We start from the raw sequence: 23,508 nt of genomic DNA, 5'->3' as shown, positions 1-23,508 counted from the left end.
CCCTCACTCGGCCAGAAGTCAAGAGGGGATGTGGAAGCAGCCATCTCTGCTCTCTGCAGAAAACCCTCTGGGTGCAAAATGAGATGTGAACAAATTAATAATGAGAAGAAGGACAATGCCACCACATCTCCTTGACTCTAAGACACACATACGCCCCCCTCTCTTTTTAGCCTGTCTGGAATCGGGACACACTGTGTGACCATGGCGGGTGCTGGACACAGCAGGGTTTCACGCCCTCTCCCAGGGGCGCTGCTGCCAAGTCAGTGGAGCCCCCTGCAGTCGGAGGCGTCTTAGAACCGGGGCCTCTGGGGATCACCTGGCTCTGTAGGGCGGTGGCCCTCCCTGGGAATGTGGGGGCCAGCGGCATCAGGTGGGACCCAGGGCTTGCCTCGCTCAGCATCTCTCCCTACCCCAGGAGCTGCCTCGGGCGGGCTCACTCAGGTAAGCACTCTCTCTTCGCTCTGACCAGTAAATATTCCAGAAAGTGAAGGAGTTCATTTCCTCAGAGGCAGGCGGGAGCCGTGGCGACTCGCCCTTCCAAATCAATAACTGATTATCTTACTTGCAAATTCAATTCATTGCCTGAAACCAGCCTTCCTTGATGGGTCCTGACGAGCCCAATTGTCTGGGCAGAATCTGTCAAAAGGAAGAGCCTCCCAGAACTGGTGGACTCATCGGGGGAGCAGGGGAGAGTGGCCACCAGCTCCACGCCCTTCCCAGACCCGTCAACCATGAGCCCCGCATCCAGGGGGCCCTCATCTCAGAAAAGCAGTGGATTCCCCAAAATTTCTTTATCTAAGCTCAGCCTTGTGCTCAGAGGTCTGGGCTGCAGGTGGGTCCCCTGGCAGGGGAGGGATGGACCGGGGATCTTCTGACTGGGGTCAGCTCCTCCAAGCTGGTGGGCAGTGAAGACTGCAGTTTGGGCTGCGGTTTGGACATGACAGGTTACTCTGGGTGGCCTTCTGAAGCCAGGGACCAGGTGATGTGGGCAACTGAGTCGGGTTCCTCTCCCAGCAGGGTGCTAGGAGGCAGGGATTCTTCCAATCATTCATTCACCCTTGATTCACTCGTTCACCACCATCTCCCAGGTCCTATGCCAAGTCCCCTGGGCACCAAAGGAATGCCCATTCCTTGTCCCATTCCTCTAATTCCCAGATGTTCATTAAGCTTGTAACAGTGGCCCTGGAACTTAGCTAAGATCTACTTCAGGAACAGAACGCAGCCCCTACCTCTCGAAAAACTCTTAATAATGCAGACCCACCGTCCAAGGCACAGTGAGACAAGGGCCCCAGCAAGGACATAGCAGGTGAGTTTTCAAACGTGTGGCCCGGGACCCCTCAGAATTTCTTCAAGGATTTCGAAAGTGATTTTACAAACTTCCACTGTCATTATATTTAAACTGCATTTAGATGTAATGAAAAATCAGCACACTCACCAAGGTGTTAAGAGGGAAGTTTCACTCCTCGGAGACCAGCAGCCCGTTTCCCGGCTGACAGGTTATCTCCTTCCTGGGGAGGGCTTGGAACAAAGTCTTGGCCGCGCTCCCTGTGGCTGCACCATTGATCAGTCGTGTCATTGATTAGGGAGGCTGCAGGTGCAAAATTAGGACATCCCGGCGGCACCCACGTGCGGCTCCGTCAACACCAGGCAGGGGTCAGCTCACGGGCGCCGGGCTCACTCTCATTAGGAGTAACAACCAGGTGGTGTGGGGTGCAGGAATGCTGTCACTCTGGGGATACTTAAATGCTTCCTTAAAACCTGAAGGCATCCTCTGCAACTTTAGTCTTGAAAATAACAGCATAAATCTGTCTTTCAAGCCTCAGTGCCAGTTTAATTGTAGAGAATCTTGAGATCACGAAGTGGACTCTTTAAAAAAAATTGTTATTGTTTTATAACTACATTCCTGGGAGAATCAGGACTTTCCTGTCAAGGTCCAACTGAAAAGCTTCTGAATAAGTCGGATGTTGGACCATCTTCCATAAATACCAGTTTCAAATGTCACAGGCATCAATATTGCTTCATTGTTCAGATTTGGTAAGAAGTAAATGCTATGAATCTAAACGATTAAGATTAATTGATGCCAATAAAATACGGATTTAATCTTTTATTTACTTTTTCTTTTTTTTTGCTGTGAAAACTTTCAAACATACAGCAAAGTATGGAGAACAGTATGACAGACACCCACATGCCCACAATCCCAGATTTAACCCCTGGGGTATCTGATTGCCAAGATAGCAGGAATCCTGTGTGTTTTGTCCACCAACAGATTCCCAGCAGTTTAAGTGCACGATGAGTTTTTTGAATTAGTGAATAACTCACTCATAATTAACTGCTATTACCATTTTATGGCGGGAAATGGAGTAATGTTTACAACCATGGCCGCTAGCATCATGGGTTCAGATCCTGCCTCTGCCACACATTTGCTGTGTGACCTGGGACAAGTTCCTAACTTCTCTGTGCCTTTCATCCAATGACCCCACCACTGACCATCATGCCTGAACTGATTTTTCCATTCGGGTTTGAAAAAGTGGTTATTTTCCTATTCTAGCAATCCTTTCACATTTATTAGCCGAGATTCTTCTCTTAAGAATCTCTTGGGAGTTGGGGCATTGGAATCCCCAAGTAGGACTGTGGACTTGGTTATTTCTCCTTCAGTTCCATGTTTCTGTCTCCTGTGTTTGGAAGCTCTGTTGTGACGTGAATAGTCACTTAAGATTCTTAGGTCTTTTTGGTGAATGTCCACTTTTATAATTATGCAATGTCTCTGTTCCTGGAAGCATTCCCTGTTTTGAGGTTTACTTTGTTAGGAATTAGTATAGCCATTCTAAGCTTTCTTTTTATTGGTTTTTGCATGAAATATGTTTTTCTATCCTTGTACTTTTGACCTTTTTATACCTGTAAAATTTACATAATAATAATCAGGTCATATTCTTATTGAATCTGACAATCTCTGCCTTTTATTTAGAATGCTCATTTTTTAATTGGGTTGTTTTTCTTATTACTATTGAGTTGTAAGTATTCATTATCTATTTAGGATACAAAAATTTTAGCAGTTACATGTTCATAGATACGTTATTATCTACACAATGTTTGGAACATCTGCAGAGTTATTCCTGTTCCCTTTTTCATTCCACATATTGGTAATATGTTTTCTCTCTTTTGTTCTTGATCAATTTTATTAGGGGTTTATCAGTTTTGTTGGTCTTGTACAATAACCTGCTTTGGACTTTATTGTTTTTCTCTATTGCATATTTGCTCTGTATTGCATTTATCTATGCTTTTGTCTTTATATCTCTTCCCTTCTATTTTCTTTGTTGGCTTGATTTTCTTTTTCTTGCCTCTTGAAATGAAAGCTTAAGTTACTGATTTTTCAGCCTGTATATAATCTGCAGGTATGATGATGTGTCTTCATTATCATTCAGTTAAAAATATTTTCTAATTTCCAAGTTTCAATTGTGGTTTCTTTTTTGAACCGCAAGTCACTTTAAAGCGTGTGGCTTAATCACTAAGTAGTTGGAGATTTTCTAGTTATCTTTTTGGTATCGATTTCTAGCTTATTTGCACTGTGGTCAGGCAGTATACTCTGATTTTTTAATCCTTTAAAAACTGATAAGTCTTGCTTTAAGAGCTACTATATGGTCAGTTTTGGCAAATGCCCCATCTTCATTTATTCAAGTGAAAAGAAAGTACATTTTGTCCTTGTTGGGTGCAGTGTTTTATAAACGTCCATTAGGTCAGTTTGATTGATTGTGTTGTTGGGATCTTCTGTATCCTGATGGACTATTTTGTGTGCTTGTTCTATTAGCTCTTGAGAAATACATTTTAACGTCCCTCACTAGGATAGACATGCCTTTGTAACTTCTCCATTTTTATATTTTCTCAGTGTTTGGTCTACACTTGAAGTATAAACTTACAGTGGCGTGCTGACCAGGAGTCTACTCTTATCTGCTTTCTGTGCTGGAGTTTCTGAAATATTTCATTTGAGAAAAATCCCCCATTGCTGATAAAGAAAAATGTTTGAAAATTGGCAGAGAGGGTTTCAAGAGAGGAAACACTGATAATGGAATCTCTTCAGCTTAATAACTAAGAACAATGTAAAGTACTCCATGTCTCCAGCTACCTCTCCCCTCCTGCCTAAAATGCCATCTTAGGGAAACACTCCTTTAGAAAGCCTGAGACTTTGAGCTAGAATGCTTTGCCTAGCCTCTGGAACTGGGAATTAAAATGCAAATGAGCCATGCAGTCGGTATTTTCTCTCCGTCAGTTGAAATCAAGATAGAAATGTAAGTCATCTGGAAAGTTTCCAGGAATCCAGAGCAGGGAAGGAAAAGGTGACAGGGACAAGGGAACATGACAAAGTCACTCCCCAACCATGGGCTTTCCAAGAGCAGGCTGTGCAGGCTGCAGAATCAGTGGTTCTCCTATGTCTGGAATGATCGCCCCCCAGGCAGCCCAGACCGCAGGATACGGATGGGTCTTTGGTTCTTCATGCAGCTAGGAGCTCCCTCCAAAAGAGAGGGACTTCTCTGAGTAACAGGGACCCTGACTCAGTGACTATGGGCAGGTGACACCACGGCTCAGTGATTCCCATGAGCGAGCCTGGCAAATGCTCTTGTGTAGAGCTGTTCCCCTGGGGCAGAGGTGGGGCCAGGGGTGTCTTCTCTTTGGTGTGACCGTGAGTCAAATTATTGGTGATGTGCAATCGCATGCCCAGCTGTCTGCCAGGCACCCCGGGGGCTACTGGAGAAGGCCCCCACAGCCCTTGCTCTGGAGGAATGTGCGGTCCAGTGGGGAAGGTGGCGGGCTCAGACAACCAGAAAATACAGCGAAGTGGCCCTTGGAGATGCAAGAGTCACAAGCATGTGCTGTGGGAGCTCAAGGAGGAAGGGCTCGAGGAAGGCTAAAGTCATCATGAGAGGCTTCACAAAAAGGGCCAGCCTAACCCGACCCTTGGAGGATGGTCAGGACAGAGAAAGGACAAAAAGACACCATCCCAAGCTGTGGGAACAGTGTGATCAGGGCAGCGAGGGAGGTTGAGACAGGCTGTGTGGGCACTGGTCAACGCAGCCAGGAGGGAAGTCTGCCCGATCGAAATCTGCAAAGAACATCTTCCATTCTCAGGTGTTCAAGGACCTCTTTTTAACAGCTTTACTGAGTTTTAATTCATACATGATGTAACTCGTATACCTCCATGGTTCTTAGTACACTAACAGAGTGGTGTGCCCCTCACCACAAGCTTTAGAAAATGTTTTAGAACATTTTCATCACCCTCCTCCACCAAAGAAACCCACATTTGCAGTCACTCCGCAGTCCCCACCAGCCTCCTCAGCCCTAGGCCAGCACTAATCTACGTGCTGTCTCTGTGGATTTGCATGTTCTGGATGTTTCATATCAGTGGAATCTGTTACGGGATGAATTGTACTCCCCCCCTCCCAGATTCCAGATGATGAAGTCCTGGCCCTCAGCGGCTCAGAACATGATCTTACTAGGAAGTCAGGCTGTTGTACAGGTGAGTAGCTATGTTAAGATGGGCCCTACTGGAGTGGAGTGAGCGCCTCATCCAGTATGGCTTCTGTCCTTATGGAAAGGGGAGACTCAGGCACAGGAGCAGACGCATATGGGGGGAAGACAATCTGAAGACACAAGGAGAACGTTATCCACCAGCCAAGGAACGGCCCAGATTGCCAGCAAGCCACAAGGAGGCAGGAGAGAAGCGTGGAACAGATTCTCCCTCGTAACCCTCAGAAGGAGCCAGCCCTGTCAACACCTTGATTTCTGACTTCTGGCCCCCAGGACTGTGAGAGGATAAATTTCTGCTGTTTAAGCCCCCTCCTTTGTGGTGCTTTGTTGCAGCCCCAGGACACTCACATAATACGTGGTCTTTGTGACGATCTACTTTCATTCAATGTAATGTTCCCACGGTTCATCTATGTGGTAGCAGGTGTCAGCACTTTATTCCTTTTCATGGCTGAGTAATATTCCGTTGTATGGCTAGACCACATTTTGTTTATCTCTTCATCCCAGTGATGGACATGTGAGTGGTTTCTACTTTGGGACAATATGAATCATGCTCCTTTGAACATTCACATATTAGTTTCTGTGTGGACATATACTTAGATTTCTCTCGGACACACCCCCAGAGGTAGAATTGCTGAGTGATACAGAAGCTCCATGTTTAACTGTTTGAGGAGCTGTCAGACTGTCTTCCAAAGTGGCTGCAACATTTTACATTCCCACCAGCACAGAGTGAGGGCACCAATACCTCCACAGCCTTGTCAACACTTGTTATTGTCTGTCTTTTAGATTGTGGCCATCCTGATGGGTGTGAAATGGTTTTGAAGAATCCATATTTAGTCTTTTCCTCAGCCAGGCCACACACAAACAGCCACGATTTTAAGACATACTACGCTATTTACAATCATATAAGACCAATGTTCTTTCTGACTAAATGCTACTTTTGCCAAACTCTAAAATCCTCTCCCTTCTACCTGAAAATCAACCAAAGGGGACACAGCGCTGAGCAATCGCATCAGCCCGTGGTCCCCAGGCCTGCCCCTGGCAATTACGGGGTGGGGGCGGGAGTGGCACAGATCCCGCCGGCGGTGCCTCCCAGCCTTCCTCGCAGTTACTATAGAAACTGTCAGAGCCACCAGCTCTCCCTTGCCTTCTAGATGTTAATAAACAGCCTCATTATTTTGCAGAAAGCACTTTGGAGAATCAGCAGCCCCACAGTTTCATCCTGGTCCAAATTAATGAGGAAAGATTGTGGGGCTTTTTTTTTTTTTTTTTATCGACCATGAAAGGGGAAGAGTTATGGCTCATTTGTGCACTTTTGCTGTATTTATGTTTTATGTATTAGAAAGTGATTTCCACCTCCATTACGCATCACTAATGCCCTCATTACACTGAAGGTACGGACTAGGAATATTTTTTGCCCATCAAGCCAGCAAATAAATTGTGGTGAAAGATATCAGAAAGGATAATGCTTAACGGTCAGCCGCCTGGGGGAAGAGAGATCTGTTTCTCGGCCAAATGTCACTGAGAAGAGGAGGTCCAGCAGTTTCTTTGTAATGAGGGTGCGGGTCAGGGATGGGGAGCCTCACAGATGGAGCTCTGGGTCTGAGCGAGGCCCCCCAGCCCCGGGTTTCCCGTCAGTGAGTCAGGAATCCCAGTAGAAGTGAACCCGCCCTAAATACAGTGAGCCCCGCTCTACGCCAGGGCAGAACAGATGAAGGAAAGACAGGATGCCTTGCTTTGGAGGGCTTGCATCCTGCTGCCCCTCCGCAGGGTCACCGTGGGGACTGAACAGTGCACACGGGAAGCTCCCAGGATATAGCGGGTGCCAAGCCACCAGTCAGTTCCCTCTGGCAGCCAGGACGTCGCAGGCCCAGAGAGTGGTCACAGGGAGAACGGGTACAGGCAGACCCTGTCAAGCTCCACTCTCTCTGCAAGAGGAGGAGAGGGAAGAAGGGACAGGGGCCACGTGCCGGCCCAGCGTGAAACCGCCAGCAGAAACGCTGCATTGCCAAGGTCGGGGCACAGGCTCTGGGGGGCGCAGGCTCTGGGAGCCGGGCCTGCCCAGGTTCTAATCTCACCTCCATCACTCACCGCCTCTGCGGCCCCCGGCAGCTTCCTCCCCTGGCTTCGTCTCAACATCAGCGTCTAAAATGTGAGGGTGGTTGTGAGGACCGAGCGAGGAGGTCTCTGTGCAGGGCTGGCACGTAACAAATGCTTAGACACTTCATAAATGCGGAATGACAGCGTTCGCGGGAGCTGTACCAGCGGTGGGACGGAGGTGGCTTCCAAGGCCAGAGGAAAGCAGGCTGGGGACCAACAGCCCCCCCAGCCTCTGAAGGGCTGCCGGGAAAATGCCGCTGGTGGTTCTTCTGAAGCCCGCCGTGGCGCCCGGCGCTGCTGCCTCCGCAGACCGTTTCCTGAGCTGCAGGCATCCTGTGTGAGAAAGCCTCTGCCTTTTCTCCAGCTCACTTGTCTCGGGCTCCTGATTTCCTAAGCCTGGGTCCTGAGATTTGGAGGACAAATTACTTGCCTGCCCTGCCAGCCTGGTGTGCACCCTGCCTGAAAATCCTCCCCCCGCCCAGTTTTCATGGAAATTTCATCGAGTGTTTCCACCCATATCCCCTCCCAGAGTGTCATAAAGGTGGGTGTGTTTGTGCAGACAGACCAGAGTCTGGGAGGCCAGCTCACGGCTACTGGACACGTCCTGGAGTCAGCGAGGAATCGAAGAAAGGAGGGCTAATGGAAGCAGGCAGATTCCAGAAGAGCCAGGACCTGAGAAACTGCGAGATGCAGCAGGGAGCAAAGAAGATTATTCCAGAAAGATTCCGAATTCCAGCCAGGGGTCCCTCCTTCTCATTCACCGAGACTGGGCTGGAGGTGGGGAGGCGGGGGAAGGGCAGAAGGCGGATGCTCGGTCGGACTCTGGGTGTACAGAGAGGAAACCCAACCGGACAGATTCTGTGGTGTCAGGTCCCAGGACCCGATACCAGGATGATTTTGAGCTGGAGCGTTTGGTGGGGTGCTGGCCCGTGTGCGGAAGGCAATGAGTCCACGGAGGAGACAGACCAGCGCGAGGGAGTTGGCGCCCCACATCGGGACAGTAAAGCTTTGTGAGCGGCTGTGACCCAGACCATCAAATACGAGGGGAGGGAGCATGTTCCCCCTGGATTCGGCAACAACAGAGGGTGATTTGCGTCTCCATCTAAGAGAGAATGTGACCTGTCTGACCACATGGGGACGCGGAGAATGCTCCTGGTGTAGCCAAAAGTCAAGGGCAGGTGGCCAAGGCTTGATGCAACCCTGTCAATCTGTTGAAAAGGAAGAACCAAGGGGATCCTGACAGGGGCGTGACTGAGGAAGTGATGGGAGTCCCCAGGGGCCGTAGTCCGTGTCCACAGGGGCACTGGGTGCCATGCGGTGTGGCCCGACTCAGGTTAGGGAAAGGCCACCAGCTGGGGACTGCGGTCATGCGCGTGGCCCCACAGCTCCGACTCCCAAGACGTCTTTCCTGTGGAAACAGCAGGGTCTTAGCTCAGCACAATCTCGGACCAACTGACACGAGCGAGGGAACAAATGGTGACAGGACAATAGGGCACAGCCAGAGGTCCCCCGCCCACCTTGCAGCCACGCGAGCCAGCGGTGAACCGGTCAGCACGGACTCCGACAGGAGGGGAGCAAGCAAACCAGAATCCCGCCGCGCAGCCGCGGCCTCCCCTCCTGCAGAATTCTGAAAGCAGGGGGCTTCCCTCTCTGCTTTATCTTTCTGGGCGTTTCCTTGCCCGCCGAGCCCGCGGCATCGAGGGCAGGAGCGCCAGGCGCTCGCGCGGTGCTGCGCTGGCCCCCGTGCAGCAGTGGCGGGGGGTGAGGCCCCGCGGGAGCTCGGGCTGCAAGCCTGCTCGTTCAGGAACCAGCTACCAGCGCACTCGGTCGTAAAGGGCTGTGGTGGCAGCTGCCCTGGTGTCACAGAGGCAGAAAGAGGGAGGCTGAGAGGGAATGGTATAAAAACGGCAGATCACGGCGAGGCGGGGGTAGAGCGCGTGCTCAGCATGCACGAGGCCCTGGCTCCGCTCCCAGTACCTCCATTAAATACTTAAATATATAAAAATAAAAATAAATTTAAAAATAAAGTGTGCAGATCATGACCCAGAGCAGCACGAGCCTCAGGCCCCAGGGAACTGTCAACGGCCGGCGCGCCCCCTGGGCCGAGTCCTGTCCTCCCAGCCTCGCGCCGTGTGTGCACGGACACTAATTACCGCAGGCGCTCGCTCACGCTGCACAGCGCTCCCGCCTTACAGAATGCAGACGACCGACAGGGGTCAGCACCGCTCCCAGCGTGTCTGCACGGGCACTGCGCTGGGAGGCGGCCCGCCTCGAGTAGGACCTGTGGCCTCATCAGGTGGGCGGAGCTGGACTCGGACTGAACGTGGGGTTGACCTTGCTCTGGGGGCCTGGCGTGGGCTCAGGAGCACGTGGGGCGGGGCCGCCCAGCGCCGGTGACAGGGCCGGCGGGGGAGGGGGTCTTCCTTTCATTGGTTCGCTGGGTTCCGGGGGAGACCCTGTGGCCGTCCTGGTGCTTCTGTTCCCATGGGGCCAGTCAGTCAGGAGAAATACGTCGTATGTTGGCTGCTTTGGGGAAATAGATCATGGAAGGGAGGCTGGGCGGACAGAGGGGCATTTGAAAATAAGGAGGTCACAGTGGGGCTCTTTGATGTGGACAGCCACTTGAAGGGGGCTGAAGGCATGGGGAACGCAGACGTCTGGGGAAGGGGATGGCGGGCAGCCGACCCACCGGCACAGGGGCCCTGCGCCGGGAGGGTGGCTGGAGGGCTTGAGGGACAAGGGCTGGGGCAGCTGGTGGCAGCAGAGAAGGCTGAGGGAAGGGAATGACGGGTCTCTGGGAGCTGCCAGGGGCTGCTGCTCAGGGTCCAGGGGCGTCTGGAAGATTCGGGCTTTTAGGTCAGTTGGAGATGGTGCGCATCCCCGTGGCTGCTGTAAATCGTTGCCGCAGACCAGGGGGCTTAAAGCCACAGAAATGTGTTCTCTTGTAGGGCTGGAGGCCAGGATTCCAAAAGCAAGGTGTTGGCAGGAACACGCTCCCTCCAGAGGCCCTAGGGAAAGTCCTTCCCTGCCTCTCCCAGCCCCTGGGGCGGCCAGCCTTCCTCGGCATCCCTGGATGGACAGACACAGATGTCTCCGATCTCTGCTTCGTCCTGACCCAGCGCTCTTCCTGTGCAGCTCCGCCTTCTCCCCCCCCTCATCAGGGCCAGCTGGATTTAGGGTCCATCCTAACCCAGTACGATTGCACCCCGATCCTTCATCAGTTATATCTGCCAAGATCCTGTTTCCAAATAAGGCCACCTTCTGAGGTGGCAGGTGAGGTTTTGGATGCCAGGAACCACTGGAGGGTTTGGGGAAGAGGCGTGATGTGTCCTGACTTGGGTTTTTAAAGGGTCCCCTCGGCGGGGTTGAAAACAGGCTGCAGCAAGCAGAGCTGGGAGCAAGGAAGTAAGTGCGGATGTTTGCTGCCAGGCCAGGTGGCCGGGCGAGGCGGCAGCTGAGGAGGTGCGGGGAGCAGCTGGATTCCGGATCAGTCTCCAAGGTGGAACCGAGGGGCTTGCTGGCAGATTGGATTTCTTCGCCTCCCAGCCCAGGCTCCCCCAAACGAATGTCTGTGCTCTGGTCTCAAGTCGTTCCCTCCCCTCCCCGGTGCTCCCTGAGACTGCGCATCGCAAGGCCATTAGCTCTCAGGCCATCAGCAGGCTGCTACAGCGGCACACAGCACCCTAGGGGTGTGTTCTCATCCATCATGGCCTCAGGTCCACGCAGCGCAGTCCCCTCGCGCTCTCTGGGGTGGGGCGGGGCAGGCAGGACCCCACCACAAAGAACAGAGCTGCCTTTTCCCAGATGCTGCTCGGAAAGGGAGAGAACAGACGGTGTCTTGAGCTAATACAGTTCCAGATGTGTGTAAGGCATACACAGTTTGCCTTGAATTCTTTTTGGAACAACTTCTGGTTTAAATAAATAACAAACTAATAATACATTCATATAGTTAGAATCATAGGTTACCTGTGTTTTAATCCCACCTTTTCACTTACTATTAAGGCGTAAGCATCTCCCCTGTATCATTATGGATTCATAAGCCTAATTTTTATTCACCGTTATGTTTCTTCACACATTATAATTTACCAAAGCCTTTTTCTGCCACTGGTCATTCATTTCCCAGGTTCTTACATTGTAAATGTTTCAGCGAACATATGGAACAAATGGTTAATTATCAAAGCATCCATATTTCCTGCCTGCCCGGTCTTGTGCGGCTGGGCTGAAGGAATGAGCAGCTGGGAATGTCTCCGCCCTCCAGGAGTTCGCAACTGACAGGGGTTTGGGGGCAATACATGTTCAGCAATGATGGAAGAACACAAAAGCACGGGTAAATAGGAGGAAGGATCACGGTGTGAAAAAATGAAAAATAGATAAATAACAAGTTTCTTCTGGATAGCACAGGGAACTATATTCAATATCTTGTAGTAACCTATAATGAAAAAGAATACAAAAATGGAAATATGTATGTATATGTATGACTGAAACATTATGCCGTACGCCAGAGATTGACACAAAATTGTAAACTGACTGCACTTCAATAAAAAAATGAATAAAAATATTAAAAAGGTAGAGCCAATCATAAACAGAAATGGGGGGGGTGTGTGCACCACACTCTAACTCCAGAGAAATCTAATTCCCAAGAAAAACCAAGAGATGCTGATCTGTCGCAAACATCAGTCACAACAGAGCTGCGGAAAAGACTGTCCAGCCACGCTTTGTGTGTTGCGGGAGAATGGTGTCCAGCCTCCACTGTTCGTACCGAGATTCTTGGGAGCCCGCAGTGCCTGGAAGGGATGGAGGGAGATCAGGCTGCGGGACCCACAGGGCGAGAACCCCGGAAGGACCCCGGCTCTCTCCACACCCGCATCTGCTCTCTACGAAACTCTGGGGCCCAGGGAGGAGGGTGGAGGTGGTCGTCAGCAGACACTAGCTTGCTCCCCACACGGCCCCGATACTGCAGGATCAGGGCCATACCTGGCAGCCCATGATCCCTTGTACCGAGAGAGGGTTAATGTTCCCTGCGCTGGGCAGGTTGCCTTCGTGGCTGTTAAGATTCACAGCTGTATATGGAACACAGCAGACTGTGAAATGTAATAAATCTGGAGTTGCCTCTCAATTTCACCAATAATCATTAGCAAATTAAAATGGAAATGTCACCACAAACCCATAAAAATTCTGAAGTGCAGAATGGAAAGCTCTCTAAGGAACAGAAACGGCTTTTGTCCGTGTGATACCCAGGGCAGACGTGCCGTCAAATGTTGACTCGGGACAGTCATTTCCACCCAGAGAGCCCAGCTCCGAGCTGATTAATCCTGGGGTCGGCTGTCTTTACGTGTCAGCAAGCTAACATAACTGTGTAATCAAGCCTGCTTTATGGAGCCTGTAATACGTGGATGGGGGGCTGGAGCCATCGCTCCAACAAGGCAGAAGGGAGCAGAAAGCATGCCAGCCACACCTCGACTTCTCGGTGGCCAGCACCCTGGCTGCTGCACATCCATTTGGCCAAACAAGGGGAGGACTGGGAAATTAGGAGCAAATTGTACCATCTGGCTTGCATTTTGGGGAGCAGGAACCAGAGAGTATGAACCACTCACAGCAGAGCTCCACCGTGGAAGTCCTGTCACGTTAGCTCTGACTCTCTGCCCTGAGTGCCACCGTCTTCCTTCACGGGGCCGTGAGTTCCCTCACGAGGAAACCTCACTGTGGAAAGCCAAACTTCCCCCCAGTCAACAAAAGATGGAGAAAGTAGCCACATTATGCAGGATGGTTCTTTGTATCCGTAAATAATGATGTTCAGCACTTCCATCTCTGACCAAGATGGAGACACAAGGACCAGATCTACCCTCCTGCCTGAAGCAAACAGACGTCTGCATGAGGCAGGTTCTCCGCGGAAACAGAAACAAGAGGATGTGCATGTAAATATATGCATTTAGAGGAAGGTTTCTTGTGAGGAACTGGCTCAGGTGATTATAGAGGCTGCCCAGCCTCAAGATGTGCAGGGTGAGTCGGCAGATGGAGACCCAGAAGCACTGACATGTAGTTCAAACTTTAAAATGACCAAAAATATTCAAGCCTCTGGACGTCAGCAATGACGCAATGCCTGAGAGATGGGAAAGAGGCAAGCCCTGAAGTTGCCCCAGCGGACTGCCTCATGTGTCCAGGCAATGGTATGGACAGGATGTGGTGGAAGGACTCCCTGAGTGGGGACGGCTTTGCTGAGAGTCTTGGGAGACCAAGGCAGCTGTTTGCAGGTCAGAGTACCAGAGAGGAGAGAGCGAACTCTGGAGAACCACAGATGGCCCCTGAGTGTTCAGCTGAGCACTAGTCAGCACACACGTGTGAGGAAACAAACCAAGTCCACACAGAAAGACCCACCCAGGACTAGAGCAATCAGAACTCGGTGCTCACACAGGCAGGGCTCCTGCCAGTAACCCCAGCTAGACCAGAAAACCTCAAAACTCACAGGGTCTTGAGTAGAAGGGGCTTGCCTCTGTCTTGGGGAATAATTGTCCCTAGACTGAGCACAAATCGACGACCTCGGCTCCCACATCAAGAAACTAGAAAGAGAAGGGGAAATTAAACTCCAAGGAAGTAGGACAAAGGAAATAATAAGAATCAGAGCAAAAGTCAGTGATACAGAAGCAAAGTGGAGGAAAATCAGTGAAAGAAAGAGCTGATCTTTGAGAAAAGCAATAAAATTGCCCAACTTCTAGCAGACTGATCAGAATGAAAAAGAGGAAAGACACAAGTTACCAGTATCGGGAATGAAGGAGGCAGCATCACCACAGATTCTGCAGCTGAGTAAGTGAGTGTAGCAAGGTTGCAGGACACAAGACGAATATACGAAAGTTAACTATACTTCTATGTACTGGCAATAAACAATCAGAATTTGAAATCTTAAAAAATAGCAAAACTAACATAACATCAAAAATGAAATACAGATAAATCTGATTTCAAAAAATGTGAAAAATCCATACACTAAAAGCGACAATACAGTGCCATGAGAAATTAAAGATCTAAATAAATGGAAAGATAAATGGTTTCCATGGGTCATCATATTCGTTATAGTTAGGATGACAGTTTTTCCCATTGAATCTATAGATCTAACAACAAGCTTTTTGTTAGAAATTGATGAACTTATTTTAAAATTCATATGGAAATGCATACCAAGGACCTAGAATAGCTGAAACCATTCTGAAAACTAATTAGTTGATTTCAAGATGTGTGATAAAGCTACAGCAATCAAGACAGCGTAGTATTGACATCAATACTGATGAAAGATCAATGAAACAAAATAGAGAGTCCAGAAATAAACCCACATGTATATGGATAACTGATTTTTTGACAATTCAACAGCATTTGAATGGAGAAAGGAAAATCTCAAGATCTCAAATCCAAAACAGTTGGTTATTCAAATGCAAAAAAAAAATTGATTCACACTTGCACCATATATAAAAATTAGCTCAAAATGGATCAGAATTCTAAGTAACACCTTGAAGTATAAAAGTACAAGCTTCTAGCATAAAACCTTTGTGACCTGGGTGTAGACAAAGTTTTTTTCGTTAATATGACACCAAAAGCATGAGTGATCCAGTAGTAAACTAATAAATTGGACCTCATCAAAATTTAAAACTTCTATTCTTTGAAAGACACTGTTCAGAAAATGAAGAGACAGCTACAGACTGAGAAAACGATAGTTGCAAAGTATATAACTGATAAAGACCTTGTATCCAGAATATATAAAGAACATATTTTAAATGACCCAGTTCTTTAAAAGGCAAAGCATTTGAATAGATCCTTCACCAAAGAAGATGTCCAGATGGCAAATAAGTACATGAAAGATGCTGAACATTATAAGTCATCAGGAAAATGCAAATTAAAATCACAATGAGATCTCACTACACGTCTATTAGGATGTTTAAAATTTAAAAAGACTTACCATAGAGGTATTTGTGAACATGTGGAGGAATTGGAGCTCTCATATCCTACTGACAGGGAAGTAAAATGTTACAACTATTTTGGAAGGCAGTTTGTAGTCTCTTTAAAAAGTTAAGCCGTATGATTTAGCCTAGATATTTACATTTACCCAAGAGGAAAGAAAGCATATGTTCATACAAAGGTTTCTATACAAATGCCCCTAGCAGCTTTATTTGTAATAAACAAACAAACAAAAAAAAAAACCTGGAAATAACCCAGCTGTCCACCAATAGATGAATGGATAAGTGTTTCATGGAATACTATTTAGTAATTTAAAAAATAATGAACTACTGATGCGTGCAACAACATGAATGAATCTCAAAATAATTATGCTAAATAAAAGAATCCAGACCACCACTGCACCCCCAAAAACGAGAATACATACACGACAATTCCATTTCTATAAAATTCTAGAAAATGCAAATGAATCTATAGTAACAGAAAAAAGACCGGCGGTGACTAGGAAAGTAATGGGGAGAGGGCACAGAAGGGGCAAAAAGGAAACGACTCAAAGCCCCACGAGGAAATGTTTGGGGTAATAGGTACGTTCATTACCTTTACTGTTTTGATGGTTTATGAGTTTGCTAAGGTCACCGTAACAAAGTACCACAATCTGAGTGGCTCAAAAAACAGACAATTATCTTCTCCAGAGGCTGGAAGTCTGAGGTCAAGGTGTCAGCAGGGCTGGCTTTCTCTGAGTCATCTCTCCTTGGTTTATAGATGCCACCTTCTCTCTGTGTCCTCACAGGGTCTTCCCTCTGTGTGTGTCTGCATCCTGACTTCTTCTTCTTACAAGGACACCAGTTATATTGAATTAAGACCCACTCTAATGGCCCATTTTAATTTAAATGCCTCTGAGAAATCCCATCTCCAAATGTAGTTGCACTGTGGCTGTGGGGGTTAGGACTTAGACATGTGAACCTGGGGTGGGGGGTACACGTTCAGTCTATGAGAGGTGGTTTCATGCGTACACACTTCTGTCAGATTGTTAACCTTAAAAACGTGTGTTTTGTTTTGTATGTTTATTATACCTCAATAAAGCTGATTTTTTTTAAATAAACGTTTCTTTCAGACTATCTTGTTGGTGTTTGCTTAGTAAGGAACTCTTCCATTGCACAGGACCTGGTTCATCAAACTATGGTTTGAGCACGCTTGCTAGGAGTCAAGAAGCTGCGCATAACAAGGCCAGCCTGTGTGTTTCTTTTCCCGTTTCGTGCAGCTGCCCGTGCTTTGCTGGGCTGGCTTCCCCATGGAGACTGACAGCCCTGCGGTCGCCACGCAGGGGACGCGGCGCTCTCCGTGGTCCTGAAAGGGAACGGTTGAGGGATGAAAGCAGGCATTTCCAGGCTCGGCTTGGCTGGCGGGGCTCTCTCCTGTTAACCTCTCACCTTGGCTTCTCAGAGGCCCTGGGAGCTAAACAATCTTCCTGGGAGTCTTCTTGGACCCAAACCAAGGGCGTCTTGCTTCCCCACAAGCAACTGACATTCCTGGAAAGAAGAGCTACGCCTGCCATTACCCTCAGTCTGTCCACAAATGTCCACATGTGCATGACATCACACTCATTTTCAAGAAAAGACTGCGATTTTACAGATTCTCTTCTTCTATCCATCCTTCCCGGAAGGTGTCTCTGTCCCCAGTTTTGCCTCAGGAGACCTGGGGCACGCATCTGCCCAGGAACTGCTGGACAGAAGCTCCTAGGGGATCTCTTTGCAGGCAGTTGTTGGGCTTGTCCAGATGACACTGTGGCTCAGAAAAAACAAGTGAGCCTGGGAGTGAAGGGCTGCGTCTCATTCAAATATGTAAGTCAGAAGGGCTGGCCTTCTTAAAGCAGCCCATACCCTGTTCTCTGTCTGTTTAGTCTGTTTATCTCCTGCTCAGCACTTAGCACAATATGCCTGTGTCACCCACTCGAATCCAAGCCCTATAAAACCAGGGCCTTGTTTTTCTCATCCATTGCAGTACCCCCCAAATACCTAACAAAACCTGACATATGGTGGATGCTCAATAAATGTTTGTTAAATGAACAAATTGGGCTATAAAGTCTTATGGGGACCCCTGAGCCACTGGAAGTCTCCTGCCTGGAGCAGATCCCATGCATGGCTTCTACTGCATTTATAGCAGCAGGCTAATATTTTGCTTTAGAGGCTGCCTTGGGTGCCTGCCCGGGGGTGGGTACCTATGCCTTGCCCCTTCCTCAATCAGAAAAACTCATTTCTGCATGTTTCATATGTTGTAATTCCATGAACTTTTTTGTTTAGAAATAAAAGGATATCATTATTTTTAAGTGTCTACAAGTCACTAATCTAGACTTCCACTGAGAAAGAAATCATGCCATCTTAATTAGATGTTGGCAAAGCCAAAGCAATGGCACCCTTCAAGAAGGTACTCCCTTTAAGGTATTACAAATGGAGTCTGCAGATATTTTCAATATCACTGCACGTTAAGAAAGTTTTACAAACCAACAAGTTTATTGATTCCAGAGTCTGAGGTTAGACCAGGCAATGTCTATCTTGTTTAATTGACACCTCTCTCTCCTCCTCTGCTTTCATCAAAGTCTGTGTGAGATGAGCATAATTCTGCCCAGATAGAAAGCAAAAGAATAGCAAGGGGACAAGAGCGGTGGCAGAGGTGGCTGAGGGGAAATTTGGCACCTGCAGGATGGACTGGAAGGTGGCAGTGATGACAAAGTAGATGTGGGTTGCCAGGGAGCCAGGAATTGGGCTCTGATGCTGAGAATGGAGAGAAGAGATCTCACTTCTTCCTCCAGGTGCTAATGCTCCTGGCTTCCCATCATCTCACTCTCCTCTGAGCCATTTGAACCCATCCAGAGTGGTCGTCCCACCCAGAGCAGCTCAGATCAGGTTCCACTTTCTGGATGATGCAACCCATGGCTAAAATAGGATGTGGCTTCCTGCACAGGACACGCTGCTGACTCACCGTCTGGGGGGTGATGGAGAGAACCTAGACCATGCCTCCTTCTCTCTCATCCCATCTTCCTGGTGGACAGTGGACCTTCTGTGTAGGACAATGAGACAGACCCCCCCACAATGAGACAGACCCCCTCCCACAATGAGACAGACCCTCCCACAATGAGACAGACCCCCACACACACAATGAAGGCAGGGGTCATGGCACCTAGACGGGGGCTTGGTTCTGCAAAGGTTCAAGCCTGGTCTCCTGGAAGAGAATGTCTGGCTAACTGCCGAGTTTTATCACCACATGAACATCATCCTTTGCAGTCCCAATAAAATGAGACAGGACATTAATGACCGTTGGGCAGAGAGGCACATACTAACTGCACTGGATTCTTATTGGGAAAATGCTGGAAACCTGCCCTTTAAAAAAAAAAAAAACTCTTAGGAGAGAATTTCCTGTGCCAATTCCCCTAGACCTCAGATCTTTCCATGTAACTTGGGTACCATTTACTCCATCCCCCACGGCCCCATCAAGGATCTACCTGTGTGAGTCTCACCTGCATCCACCCAGTCTCTGGTGGGACAGCCCCAGGAGCAGCCCCTGCTCATCGCCAGCCTGGGTGACCTGTTCCAACTTTGAACAGCTCAGACTTTGACAAATCTTTCCTTTCATCAGATGAAAACCTATTTCTCTGAAACCTCAATTCTGCCTTCTGAGGTCACACACAAATGAGTTATTTCCCATCTTACAGAAATATCCATCCAACAGTCAAAGGCAGCCACCATGCCAAATGCCTAACCTTTTCCATTCCAGAATAAACATTGCCTGTTGCCTCAACCCCCTTCAGAATCTGTTTAGACTTCTAAGTAACGGCCTCAAGCCCTGAAGGCACCGCAGGTCTGTCTAAGCAGCACGGGATACAGTGAGCCCACGACCTCTCAGGCTCGCGACACTCATTCAAATGCTTTCTGGCCGGTAGAGTTTCTAGAATCTGCCATTCACCCCCTTTTGAAGTTGAAACATTTTCTAATCTCCAACTTTCTGGAAGCTCTTCCATCCTCCACAACTCCTCCATTGCCAAGTACTGTCTATAATTAAGGCTGCAGCCTCTGTGCTAGGATGTGACTGAGTTAAGAACTGGAGGCATGAATCCGCCCAAGCAAAGTACTAGACTGTTCTTTCTCCTGTTTAATTCAAAGCGTCTTGCACAAGCTCATTTTGCTTCCAGACCAGCTCCATCGTGGCAAATCCTCTCACCCATTGTGCTGATGATAAAAGCAAGACACAGAGTCACAAGTGATTCCCAAGGGCCCCAGACCAGCTGGTGGTGGATCCTCAGTCCTACCCCAAAACTTCAAGCCCCCAGCTCTAAGCCTCTCTAGGAAGAGGGGTTCTTCGTGGTTCTGAAATGCCCCGCCCCGGGGGGCCGCTGCGGAGACACCGAAGGCTGCCGTCAATCATGCGCTCCATCCTTGGATGGGGACAGCGAAAGATGTGCCAGCACCAAGGGAACATTTGGAAGCTGCAGATAAGGAACGAGCCTAAGGGCGAAGGAGCAACTTCTGCTCCCTGAGTGCTTCCACGCCTCACCGCCCTGGTACCTCTCGCCAAGGGCCAGGAGTTTTCACTCCTCACGACACAGAGAAAATATTTACCTCCTCTCGGTAACAGAATCCTGAAGGCTGTCCCAGCCTGTCCCTCTCTGTGCTGACACAGAGGCAGGATGTCTGATGACAAACGCATCCTGATGCAGAGTCTGAAACGGGGCCCGAAGGCGGCAGAAACCAGGACTCCCCAGCGACTTTTATGCTCCCGTTCAGAACAGCTATAAAGAAAACAAGGCATAACATAGCCCCCCTGGATAATTGGCTGGTTCATGGGCGCTTCATCACTGCTTTTCTAAATGGCTCCCCAAAGTGATCTTTATGTTTCCTTTACGTCTGGGACTGAAAGCTCTAAAGAAGCCAAGAGCGCCAGGGAATGTGGAGGCCCCGGAGGAGGGTGGCCGGGATGCTGAGGGCGGGGGCGGGAGGCGGCAGGTGGCACTCAGGACACGCAGCTCCGCCTGCTCCGAGCTCTCCTGCAGGAGCACCGACGGGCCTGAGGCTGGGCGGTGCTTCCACCCCAACCCCCAAAGGGAGGCCACTGAGGGCCCTTCGGATTTGCACTTGGAGCTGAAAGGACTGTGCGCACCTGCAAGCACGGCGGTAGCGGGGAAGGTGGCGGGGCGAGTGCCCCACACCCTGCCTCCCTCGACCCCCGGTGGTGAGGCAGCTTCCTCTCTCCCCGCCCTTTACTGCCCTCCCCAGAGCCTGAGCCGTGCTGCTGAGCACTCGCGGGAGGCTCCCGTCACATCGGTAGCTCTGTGCTTCCCTGGTTATTTGGTTTTTCCTCATTAGGGATGGAAATCATCTAAAACCTTTACCAGCACATGATTTAAATATTTAAACCACCGGCAAGCATTTGTTTACTGCCATTTGTATTCATGTGTTATTATATTAAATTTATTTTTAATATCAATTCAATTGAATTAACACAAATTTACTGAGTGTTCAAAAATGTATTAAATGTTACACTGGTCGAGTATATTTACATTTGACAGAATTGTAGGCTCACAGGAAGTTGTAAAAATAGACCAGAGAGGCTACGATGTACCCTGGCCCCAGCTTCCCCCCACAGTAACATCTTACATAAGAGGATTGGAAAACGCAGCCCAGAAAATGAGGGCTGTCTGTTCTACAGATGGGATGAAGATTTCAGCCGCTTCTGCAGGCAGCTGTGTTCTTGCCTGCATGTACGTGTGTGTGTGCATGTGTGCACGTGTGTGTGTGAGTGTGTGCATCCGTGTCTGTGTGTGGGTTTATGCACACGTGTGCTGTGTATATCAGGTAACACGTGTCTGCATGCATCTCTGCATGTGTGCAGGCACGTGTGTGTGTGTGTGTGTGTGTGTGAGTATGGGTCTACACAATTTTATCACACCCAGCAACTCCTGTAACCACCGCAGTGCAGATGCAGAACAGTTCTTCAGCCGAAAAGATCTTCACCCAAACCCCAGTTATGCCTTGAGTGTGTGTTTACTTGCAGCCCAAGAGGACGGCTCCCCTCCTGGCTCACCACTGCAAGGCCAGCCTCACAGGGCACCTCCACCACGCAGGCACCTGCTGTGTGCAGAACGAGTGATTCTCTACAGCAGAAATTCCTCACCAGCCTTTGGCATGAATGACTCTGAAGGTAGCACTGGGATGGAGAACCTGGTTCTTAGTGGGAGACGAGGGAGGGCGGTGGAGATTGCAGACCACCTTCTGGGACTGAGGCCAGACACCTCTGACCCCAGAGTGGTCCCCAGAGGCCACCCAAACCCACCGCATCCTCTCCTTTACCATCCATACTCCCCCAGCACCCCACCTGTCCCTCCAGTGATAGAGGACAAGGGGGACATTTCATGGTTGGGGGGCACTTCCCCAAGGTCAGCTCTCAGGTACAGAAGATGATGACCACCAACTGGCCCATCCTTTTGGGGGCATCTAGGCTTTTGAAAGGTGAGCAGGAAGAAGGCAGGCAGGGACTGGGGAGGCAGCCACGCCACCAACAGCCTGTGCTGTTTCCTATTAATACCCCGCTACCAACGTAAGGTGGCTGGAGGGCCCTCCCCCATGTCCACGCTCTGCAATCAGGCAGCCATAGGGGAACTTCCTCCTCTCTTTCCTGCAGAGGAGCTCTGGGATTTCTCATCAAGGTAGTGTCCCCTGGACCACAGATGGGAGAATCCCCAAGGCCTTTACAAGGCATAAACTTAGCCCATTCTCCACAGGCCTAGGCCAGCACTCAGGGCTCCTGTCCCCAGGCCTAGAGACGGCCCAGACCCGCTTGGTTCCTTCTGCCACTCTCTTTCACCTGCCTGGGACCCTGGCTCACGTCCGCCTTCTCCCCCCGGCTTCCCACACAGCCTATGAGCAGGGAGTTCACAGCTTCTCTCTTGGGCTCATCGACTAGTTAACGGCTTTCAGATCCCCATGGCCATCCGTGTCCATGGCAACAGCAGCTTTCAGCCCCCCCCCCATCTCGGCAATCCTTTCTCATCCCGGTTTCCAAATGGGACAAGGACCACCGGCCTCCCCTGAGGTCACAGCTGGGTGAGGTAAGCAAAGGCCAGCAAGGCTTGGAAAGCACCAGGGGGACACCGAATCTCAAAGGCACATGTCCGACAGTGCCAGAAACGGGTCTGGTCTCCAGGGTGGGAACAGGGGACGGACCAGGTGTGTGTTTAAAAAACACAGTTAAAGCAATGTACCAGGGGCTCCATCGGCAGCCCGCTCGAAACCTCACCATCCCTGACCTGCTGAACAGGTCTGAGACCCAATGGCCACTTCCAGACGGACCTGTCACTCCACCTGCAGGTGCTGGAGCTGAGGCCGGGCACGTCGCACAGCGCCTAGAGCTCGGGGAGGGGAGGGCATTACAGGGAGTAGTGATGGTGACCTTGGCCCTGAGACTCACTGCAGCTGTGAGAGTGATGACTCGCGCCTCTAGACAAGGGAATGGGCGGGGGTTCCCTGGTCCGCAGACCCCAGCTTCCTATCCCAGGGACCTATGACTCCAGAAGCTTCTTGAGAACCCAGACCATGCTTTGTCTTGCTTACCATTCACCCTCACCACCAAGCCCCCTGTTTGACATACAAAAAACTGTACTTAACAATACTGTATTGTGGGCTTAAAAATAGTAATATCCTCTTAAGAGAGACAGATGTCATCGTGTGTTCTTGCCAAAACCACACACACACACACACATGTGCGTGCACACGTGCACACACATATACACACATGTGCACAATACACACATGCATACACATGCGCACACATACATATGCACACACATACACGTGCGTGCATATGCACGCACATACACACACATGCATGTATACACACGTGCACTTGCACACATGCATGCACACATACACACGTGTGCACACATACACACATACACACACAATCAGG

This window comes from Camelus dromedarius, chromosome 14 (assembly GCF_036321535.1).
Source record: "Camelus dromedarius isolate mCamDro1 chromosome 14, mCamDro1.pat, whole genome shotgun sequence".
Classification (NCBI taxonomy): Eukaryota; Metazoa; Chordata; class Mammalia; order Artiodactyla; family Camelidae; genus Camelus; species Camelus dromedarius.
This window is presented reverse-complemented; position numbering follows the sequence as displayed.